The sequence below is a fragment of the Papio anubis genome, chromosome 8, assembly GCF_008728515.1.
Source record: "Papio anubis isolate 15944 chromosome 8, Panubis1.0, whole genome shotgun sequence".
NCBI lineage: Eukaryota > Metazoa > Chordata > Mammalia > Primates > Cercopithecidae > Papio > Papio anubis.
This window is the reverse complement of record NC_044983.1, coordinates 5,725,361-5,735,649: the sequence shown is the minus strand read 5'-3', so window position 1 is coordinate 5,735,649 and position 10,289 is coordinate 5,725,361. Positions and strand designations below refer to the sequence as shown.

General features: G+C 39.3%; 1 pseudogene; it reads right to left on the bottom strand.

Annotated features, from left to right (window-relative positions):
* Positions 1–7,500: 7,500 nt before the first annotated feature.
* Positions 7,501–9,167, bottom strand: LOC101025872 (annotated as a pseudogene).
* Positions 9,168–10,289: the final 1,122 nt, after the last annotated feature.

Below are 10,289 nucleotides of genomic sequence, written 5' to 3'. Positions count from 1 at the left end.
TCCAGGATTCCACAGCCTAGGGTAACAGGTCATGCCAAGCTGTCTGCTATATCCCAAAATTCAACACCCTGCAGGTCAGCCCCTGAGGGCCGTCCAGTCTCTGTCTCCTGACACTAAGTTCACTTCATGTTTCTCATGACAAGGAGGAAATTGTAGCATTCCTTGGGGATCTGAAGGGATGCAGTTAACTTAAAGCTTTTCAAGAGCTTACTAGTCAGCCCTTGTTCATCCTGAGCAGATGTGTGGTGGTATTGTGGTGGACCTTTACTGGACACTGTGCCAAGTAACTGGAGTGGCTTTTGTGCTCTAGTCCAATTGGCTATCCCTTCCACCCTTGCATTTCATCAACCAGAGGAAGGAAAAATACAACATCATAAAGCAAGAGAAGCTCCTTATGGGTCTTTCGATGCCCATGTCTATTTAGATGCAATTGTAGTCCCACGAAGAGGACCAGATAAATTTAAATCTGGAGATCAAAAAGCTGCAGGATATGGGTAGATATTTTGGTGAGTGACAGTTAATAAAAATGTAAATTGGATAAATTACAACTATTATAACCAACAGCAGTTTATTAACTACACTAGAGATGCTGTTAAAGGAACAGCTGAGCAATTAGGGGCTACTAGCCAGATGGCTTGGAAAGATAGAATAGCCTTAGACATGATATTAGTGGAAAGAGGAAGAGTTTGGGTCATGATTAAAACTCAATATTGTACCTTCATCTCAAACAATACCACCCCGATAGAAGTAATAACAAAGGCATTGCAAGGTCCAACTGCTCTGTCCAATGAGGTAGCCAAAAACTCAGGGGTAAATGATCCCTTTACAAGGTGGCTAGAAAAATGGTTCGGTAAATGGAAAGGAATTATAGCCTCAAGTCTTCCTTCTCTTGCAACTGTAGTAGGTGTACTTATTCTTGTCGGGTGTTGTGTCATACCACGCATCCGAGGGCTGGTGTACAGATTCCTAGAGGCAGCACTTACAAAAACCCACCTTCAGTCTCCTCCAACTTATTCAGAGAAGCTTTTTCTTTTAGGGAATCAAGCAGAACAACTAAGCGAAGACATGGTAAGGAAGTTGGAAGAGAAAAAACTATAAAAATTCAAGTTGGAGGATTGTTAAATATAATGAACCCCAAGTTTCTCTTCAAAGAATCAGTACGTCAGCATGTTCCGCTCTCCTATTCTTTGATTCTCCATTTTAAACTTTAACTTCCTGGTTCTCTTCACACCCCTTGCTTCTAGTTTCACTAAACAACTTTTCCACCAGTCCTAATCAGTAGTTCACATCTGTTCCCTGGTCACCTGCTCCATCCTGACTCATCCTGGTCACCTGCTTTGACCTGAGTCACACCGGTCCCCTGCTCTGACCTGTCACCTTCGGTTACCTGTGCCTAACCTTCCTTCCTGCCAAACTACTCACCCCGCCACTCTGGCTCATACCCTTGCTCTTTTTAAAATAGCCAGTCAGAATTAGCTTAGACTGTGCAGTCCAACCCTCGCTAACAGGGGAATGACACAGCAGTAGGGGCTACCTGTGTCAGGAATAAGAGCTCCTTCCCCTCCCCCATTCAGGTGTGCTCTCGCCATTACTCCATTCATGACTCACACCCTTCTATAGAAGTAAAAATTGCCTTGCTGAGAAAATTAAATTTATGTTCAAGTGCTATTTCTTTGCAGCACTGAGGAACAAGCATTTCTAACAATGGGCAGTCAGAAGGTAAAAATAGCTCTATAGATAGTCACATCATAGAAAGATTATAGTAAACTGTTACTGGTAGAATCTAGGTCACAGGTGAATTCTCCCATGCACATAAGAAAAATAATACGAAGTTTATGACTTTGCTTCCAAATATCATAAAAGAGGACTTATTATCGAGGACAGCATAACCTTGATATCAGAAATTCATAAGGATGAGAAAAAAACCTGAAGTCCAAACTGTCCTAGAACATAGGTGCAAATTCTTCATATAAAATATTAACAAATCAAAATCATTAATATTGAGTAGAATATTATATCACAAGTACAAATATCCCAATCCAAAAAAAAAAACCCAAGAGTTAAACAGGTAATAAAATATATAAATAAAATTATATATTTTTAAAAATTAATATGTAGCTTTGGTGAAATTTTAGGAAAATAGAAACTCACAAATAAGTATCAAGCTTGTAATTGGTGTAAATATTTGGAGAGTAATGGGGAAATATTTACCAATAAAGGTCTTAAAATGTGCATGTAATTTATCTTACATATCTAGTGCTTTTCATTTTTCATGAGGAAAATTATGTAACTTTTACACATAAAATAAAACTTCTTAAGCTCCAATCTCTTCATTGATTAAGGGAATATCAAACACCATGAAACCATTTTATGGCTTTCAGTTTTAACTCACAATAAAAGGAATGATTATATACTGTCTCCCAGTGATTTTTAGGATTAAGTTGATTTTCTTGCATTAATAAACTAGAAAAACATGAACTTGAAGAATTGACTTTTGGATTGAAAAAAAAAAAACCCCACAAAATTTAAAATGTAACAGTAATGGTAAAATCCTAATGAGGAAAGAGAGAGACCCTCTCATATTGTTTTATATTGTTTTTATACTCAGTACCTGTTTTAAGAAAAAAACAAGGAAGTAAAACCAAAGACAGGCAGCATGGTGCCAGGCCCAAAACCAGGCCTGGGCCTGCCTGGCCTAAACCCAGTAGTTAAAAATCAACTCATAACTCAGAAACCGATGTTATTCATAGATTGCAGACATTGTACAGAAGAACACTGTGAAATTCCCCACCCTGTTCTGTTTCTCTCTGACCACTGGTGCATGCAGCCCCTGTCACGTACCCCCTGCTTGCTCAAATCAATCACGACGCTTTCATGTGAAATCTTTAGTGTTGTGAACCCTTAAAAGGGACAGAAATTGTGCCCTTGGGGAGCTTGGATTTTAAGGCAGTAGCTTGCCGATGCTCCCAGCTGAATAAAGCCCTTCCTTCTACAACTCGGTGTCTGAGGGGTTTTGTCTGCCGCTCGTCCTGCTATGTTTCTATTAATCCTTAATACTTCTAATTACTAAACTAGGAAGGAATATAAATAAAAACAAAATCTTCCACCCCAAAAATACTCACTGCACAAAGAAAAAAAAATTGTCTTATTAAATAAATATTAAACCAGAATTTGATTTGCATCATAGGTAGTTCAAAAAGAGAGTGTAAAGACAGGAAGAAATATCAACCTTTTATACAGCTAAACAAAACTCATATTACATATATATTCTCATGATAAATGCTGGATTTAACAGCATATTTTGTCACACAAAGTTCATCCTAGATTCCCCAGGTAACTGTAGTCACCTTTCTGTGGAAGCTAAAATTGGCTTTATCAAAAGAAAAAATAAACTTCCTGTATTTTTAAAACAGAAGGTAGTTTTGTAACTTGGATTCAGGTGCCCATAGAAGTTAGTCTCCTACAGAAACTGGGAAACAGGGACTGTGTCTTTCTTGATAATTATTCTTAAAGAAAAAGCATTCAGGTCCTTGACAAGGCATTCCTGGGGTGTAAAACAGGAAAGAGGCTGTTCTACAAATTTACAATTCAAATGGGCAGAGAAAGAACTTGCAGTTACAGCTTTCTGAAGAAAATATTCTAAGAGGCAGTGGAGGAGTATTTCACTGTACTGGGGAATTTAATTTTTTTCATTTGTATTTATTTTTACACTAGCTGGTTATTAGCACTAAGGAAAGTCTGAAAAATATTGGTTTGTATTAGCAATCTTTCCCAATTAATTTATCTCTGCAAGTTATCTCTTGATGTGATACTAACTTTATACCACCTTAACTCAAATTGAAAATAAAACAGAAGTTTAATACGTCATTTAATATCTATGATCTCGTGTGGATGATTACCAACTTCTCTAAGGTATTTCTAATTTTAAAAGCTCCAATTGCTATTTCCTATCTAGCTATCTTCATTTTCAGAAGAGCAAAGACTAACTTTAGAAACACTGATTTCCAAAATATTGAGAATCATATGTGCAGTAGGGAAACCTTTAATTGACTCAAAAACAGGGGGAAAAAAAAAAAAGTCAGGAATCAAGTTAACTTGGAAGTTAATGATGCCATATAAGCAAAATGAAAGTGAGCTTTCCTGGACACAAGATCACACCTTAAACATCCTGTGGATAAAGTTTCCTTTCTGCAGGGCAGTGCTCAGCAACACGGAGTCCAGAGCAGACTCAAGTTCTTAAACATCTCAACTTCTGCTTTAATTATTATCATAAAGACTTAGGTATGTTCAGATGTCAGGAAATAAAAATAAATTTGTTAAAATATTCTCCAGAGTATATAACGGGTACTATTTATTATTTCATAACCATAAACTTCCTAGACATTTTGTTTTAGGTTCACAAAAAAACTTGCAAAGTGGGTATTAATACACTCATTTCATAGATGACAGTGTGAAAGTGTCTAATTAGGCAGCAATCATTGAAAATGTGTGGAGAAAACACATGGGTGCACGGTTATTTTTTTTGCAGCATTATTTCCAAAAGCAGAAGATAGAAAATCAAGATCTGCATACACAGAGGATACCCATCTAAGGAGGTATTATGCTCCTCTAGAGAAGAATGAGGAAGGTTTCCACACTTCAATGAAACCATCTCCAAAATTACTCAGTGAAAAAAGAATCCAGATGAGTGTTATAATTTTTGTAAACAAGGGAAAATTACATATATATATTAAGTATATGTGTAATCATATACCATATAATATGAACTATATATGTAAACTTGTTACTGCATGCATAAGACATCTGATTGTTAGTAGCCTTCAGGAAAGGAATTTTGTGGATGGGAACTAATACTGGAAGGAAGACTTTTAGTCTTAGAAGTCTTGAACCATGTGAAAGTATTCATTCAAAAAAGTAAATAAAATTTAAAACAAAAATCTAATTTACATGTTTTTCACACATAAGCCTTTTTTCTTTACATGTCATCTAGTGCCTCAAACATTTCAGAAAAAAACACAAAAGGGATTATTGTGGACGATCTGTCAGAGTGGCAGAAGAAATTATAGGACTAGAAAGGAGCAAACCTTCCTGGAAGGCCGGGGTGGGGGTTTGCATAGCGTCAGATAGTTTGGCTGAAGGCAACCAGAGTCTCTTTTCAGAAGCCAAAGAGCTTAGGGTGCGGATACAAAGGAATGTAGAGTAGTTTATCTAAATAGCTTGTTTAACTCATGTGGTCCTAAAATCAACCTTTGATCATTTGTGGGCAGGATGGCTCTATCTGTGGCAGGGCAACCAGGTTAATTATCCACAGGTGTGTTGACTCAAAGACTTTGTTAATTAAATCTGTACTAAATAAATGTGACCATTGCCAGCTTGGAGGGACAGCAAACTCTCTTTGGCCCCTAGTGCCAGCAGCCCCCTGGCCCACTCTTTCACTCAGTATTGGTGTCTGAGTACGTGTGTCATCCGTCGTGCAACTGGGGTCTGCAGGACAGACCCCCGCACATTATAAATAATAACGTATCTAAATGAATACATTCTTTCAAGTTTCCAACCATCCCCATCAGTCTAAAGCAGTGCATACAAAATATTATCATGGAGCCAGGCATGGTGGCTCACACCTTTAATCCCAGCACTTTGGGAGGCCGAGGCAGGTGGATCAACTGAGGTCAGGAGTTTGAAACCAGCCTGGCCAACATGACGAAACCCTATCTCTACTAAAAATACAAAATTAGCTGGGCGTGGTGGTGCATGCATGTAATCCTAGCTACTTGGGAGGCCAAGGCAAGAGAATCACTCGTACTTGGGAAGTGGAGGTTGAAGTGAGCAGAGAGCATGCCATTGCACTCTAGCCTGGGAAACAAGAGTGAAACCATGTCTCAAAAAAAAAAAAAGAAAAATAAAATTAAAAAAAAGATCATGGATTTCATTCTAGGAATACCAAAAATGTGTGTTATTTTTCAGGCATGTTATTGAAGTGACCAACACAAGCATCAATCTTTGACTAGCAAATGCATAATTAACTTTAATTCATCAGGAAAAGGTGCCATCTCCTAAATAGCACAATTCATTCCTCAAAAAGAAACCATGCATTTTTCTCTCTGTGTTCAATCTATTAGCCTCGATGTTATCTAATGGCAATTCGGAAACATGTTAGGAAGATGCTATTATTTAAACTCGGCCTTCCCAAAAGGTATATATTTTTTGTTGTTATTCATACCTAAAAAGAAAAAAAGAAACTAAATAAAATCAAAGTAAAATTTTCTTAGCAGAGTGGTTAATTGCATTTTTCTTTCCCTGGAGTCAATATGGATGATGGCTAAACTGGCTGCTAACAAAAATTTTATATCAGAGAAACACCTGGCATTTGAAGTTGACGTATAGGTATTCATGACATTGCATATGCAGTGGAAACAATCAGCTCATGATTCTGCAGGAGAAGCAGGTGACAGGTGAGCACCCTCCAACCCATCATCCAGGGATGCTGCCAGATGGATTCTACAGGTGGAACAATTAATTACAGACATAATTTAGGAATACTTTAAATCACATTATAAGAAACAAGAGTTTTTATCTACATCAGATTCACCTAACATGTAATGATCACAATTTATGTCTAGCTTTTTACAGTTAAAGAAGAAAAATAAAGGGAAATTTTTTTCTTTTTTTTTTTTAGTTTATGTAAAAATTTATTTGACCAAAATGTAGAAAAAGTGATACTATTACATATGACACAGTTGCAAGAATCTAAAGAAAAGTGTGGATGTGATTCCACTGCACAATTTGCTAGTGTATTTCCTGGGTAGTGTGGTGCTGAATAAATAGGAGTGGGGTGGTGGGGTGGGTAAGGGATTCAGATAAGCCAGATGCCCCCACACGCTGCTGGGGAATGTGGAATGTTCCAGCTCTGAGACGTGAACTGAGAAAAGAGAAGTCAAACAAAGCCGATACGTGCAGCCCTGTCTACAGAATCCTCCATTATCCAGTTTAATCAGGAGTTTCTTGGTGTTTTATTAACTTGGTCCCAAAGAAGGAATTCAAGTCCTAGATAAGTAAATCTTCAATTTGCTATTCCCTGAAGTATGGAAATGAAGTTGGGCCCATTTTTAATCTCTGCTGCCAGACAGGCCCTTTCTGCTAATAGATAGAAACTCTTTTGCTCAACTTATTAATGACTCGTCGTCTTTCGGATATGGTTGACCTGAATTGGACTGAACTCCATCATATTCCGGCTGAGTGGGTCATTACTGGAATGAGACATTTGCTCTTCAGAGAACTTTATTTTTATTTTTTTCTTGAGATGGAGTCTCACTCTGTTGACCAGACTGGAGTGCAGCGGTGCAATCTTGGCTCACTGCAACCTCCACTTCCTGAGTTCAAGTGATCCTCCCGCCTCAGCCTCCCGAGTAGATGAGACTACAGGCAGGTGTCACCATAATTTTTGTATTTTTAGTAGAGACAGGGTTTCGCCATGTTGGCTGTGCTGGTCTCGAACTCCTGACCTCAAGTGATCTGGCCTCCCAAAGTGTTGGAATTACAGGCGAAAGCCACCGCGCCCGGCCAGAGAACAACTTTAGAATGAAGGAAATACGCAAAAGAACATCACATCATGGATCTATTAATTACAGTCTATTAATTACTATATGTGGGTAATTATGACTATTACCGAAGCATTCTACATTGACTGCTTGAAAGGATGTTTGTTCTGCATGGTGGAGTGTGGAGAAGGGCCAGTATTCTTAGGTTAATCTATCTGTGGGTTATGACTTCCCACAGTAGCCACCCTGGCCCCCACCAGCCCTTTTATTGGCTTCAGATAGAAAATCCCTACCCATGTGATGGTCCCTACAGTTTGACCAACAGTTGACTCAAAAGGTTATGGTCTTTAGCATTTTAATTATATCCACGACTAGATATTGGGGTCTGTGTTCTTCAAAGTGTGGGGCTGCCTATTCTCCCAGGAACCAAATGGCCTCTGTCTTAAGAAAATATGCTTACTAGGAAATACCCTGCCTACCTTAGGAATAAATGCAACTCAAGGAAGAAATAAGAGCTGAAAAAGCTGGTGCCATTTGGGAAAAAAAGGGAAGGAATGAGATTTAACTGGTGCTCAAAGCTTCTCCGATACAAAATATTTGGTCATGTATTCATAATTTGCTTGACATTTCCAGCAAAGCGAAGATGGCAATAACAAAAGCAACTTCATACAAGAGAAAAGAAAGACCCACGGAGCTCCGCAGTTTCTGTTGCAACAAGACTCTTCTGTTTTGCTTATATACAGTTAAGTTCGTTTAGTGTCTGATCCAGTGTCTGATGTAAGCCCACGTTCTCTTCTTTGGCCTGGGCAAGTTTCTCTTCTAGGTCATCAATTGTCTTTTCCAGTTTTGCAACCATTCTGTCTGCAAATTCAGCACGGGTCTCAGCCTCTTTCAGTTTGTCAGACAGAAGTTTAATTTCTTCTTCATATTTGTCCTCCTTTTCAGAATACTCTTCAGACGCAGCCTCCAGAGATTTCGGATTGTTAGTAACATTCTTGAGTGCTTCTCCAGGTCACCACATTTTAGTTCAGACACCTCCGCACGCTCCTCTGCCCTCTCCAGCTCACCCTCCAGGATGACCAGCTTACGAGCTACCTCCTCGTGTCTGCGGTCAGCCTCTTCCGCAGTGTGCTTGGCCTCTTTGAGCTGCAGCTCCTGAATTTCCATCTTCTCCTCATCCTTCATGGCCCGGTTTCTATCACCTTCATTCCTCTCACTCTCATCTGCAGCCTTTTCCGCCTCCTCCAGCTTCTGCAGGGCCGTGGCCAGTCGTTCCTGAGCCCTATCCGACTCCTCCTCAACGAGCTGGGTGCGTCGGTTGAGGGCGGCCCCATCACCTTCAGCTTTCTCGCGCCGCTCGCGCTCGCGGTCCAGGTCCAGCCCCCGCTGCAGGCCCTGCGCTCGGTGTTCCGCCTCGTCCGCCTGCTGCTGCGGGGCCTGGGTCTTGCGTTTCTCAGCTGCACTCGGCTCTGGCCATAAAGGGAAATTTCTTATCCTTCTGAGCGGTATGCTTTCAACACCCCTTTTCCATTTGTGTGTGTACGTGGTGTAGAAAGAAATGATTTGTGATGATCTGTGATGCTTTTCATACACTGATGTAATATATAAAAGGAAACAAAATGTGTGATATAAGGGAAAATGTCAGAAGTTTTAGATGCAGGGTAGATATACTTAAGGTTTTTGCCATTTGCTAGTTAATTATCTTTTGAAAAAGTAGAATGCTATGATATTTTAAAGATTTTACAACTAAATCTTTAAAATTTTCATTTTAAATCAGAAGCCAACATGGGCTCCCACCAAAGGATCCATGGTGTGCTTTGACTCAGACATGCATACTACCAAAAAATTAAAAAAAATAAAAATGTCTAAATTCAGCTGCCCGTCTCTCTAAGGAGAAATCTAAAGCCCGAGTTGGTTGACCTCAAATGATTTTCTGGATCCTAAATGGTTTTCTTTACATATCATGTCAAAATATCAAAGATTGAAGAGTAGTTTTCAAATAATATCCCAGAAACGATAAAGGGAAGCGATGGGTCCCTGAGCAAAGATGGAGCACGGATGCCCTTCTGGCCCTGGCAAGGAGAGGAGCAGAGGGGAGGGAGCCTGAAGACACCAAGAGAAACTGCAGGTACCGTAAGTGTGACTCAAGAAGGTACAGATAAATTAAATGATTTCAGGATGCCCAATATGAGATGTGAGCAGACTGAGAGCCGTTAGACTCAGAAACCCCCAGTCACCCATCTGGGGAGTGCCCATGAGTCTACTTTTACCCTGTCTCATGCCACCATCTACATTTAGACATGAACTTGTTCAGGCAGACAATGAAAGACAGCACATTGACAGAATGAACATTTGTCAAAAGAAGCTGAGTTAATCTGATAAGGAACATTTTAAATACCACCACCAATCTATACAGGGTAAGGTGAAACTAGTTTTCAATGAACAAAGCCACATTTGCACATTTGAATTGTAAATACAAACCATGACCATGCCACTCATATCACAACACTGCACTGAATCTTAGTTTCTTGTAAAATCAAAAGATTGTCCTGCTGAGAAGGTGCTTAGTATGAGGATAAAATGCTATTGTATAAGTAACATACTTTGCAAATTAATGAGCGCTCTGCCAAAGTCAACACTTATATCGTGAGCATAAAGAGAGAATACGAATTTACATGGTCTAAATCCAAGCATACAAAAAACTTGATAAGACAAATTTTGAAATGGAATTTAGCTTCTTTCTGGCTCAGG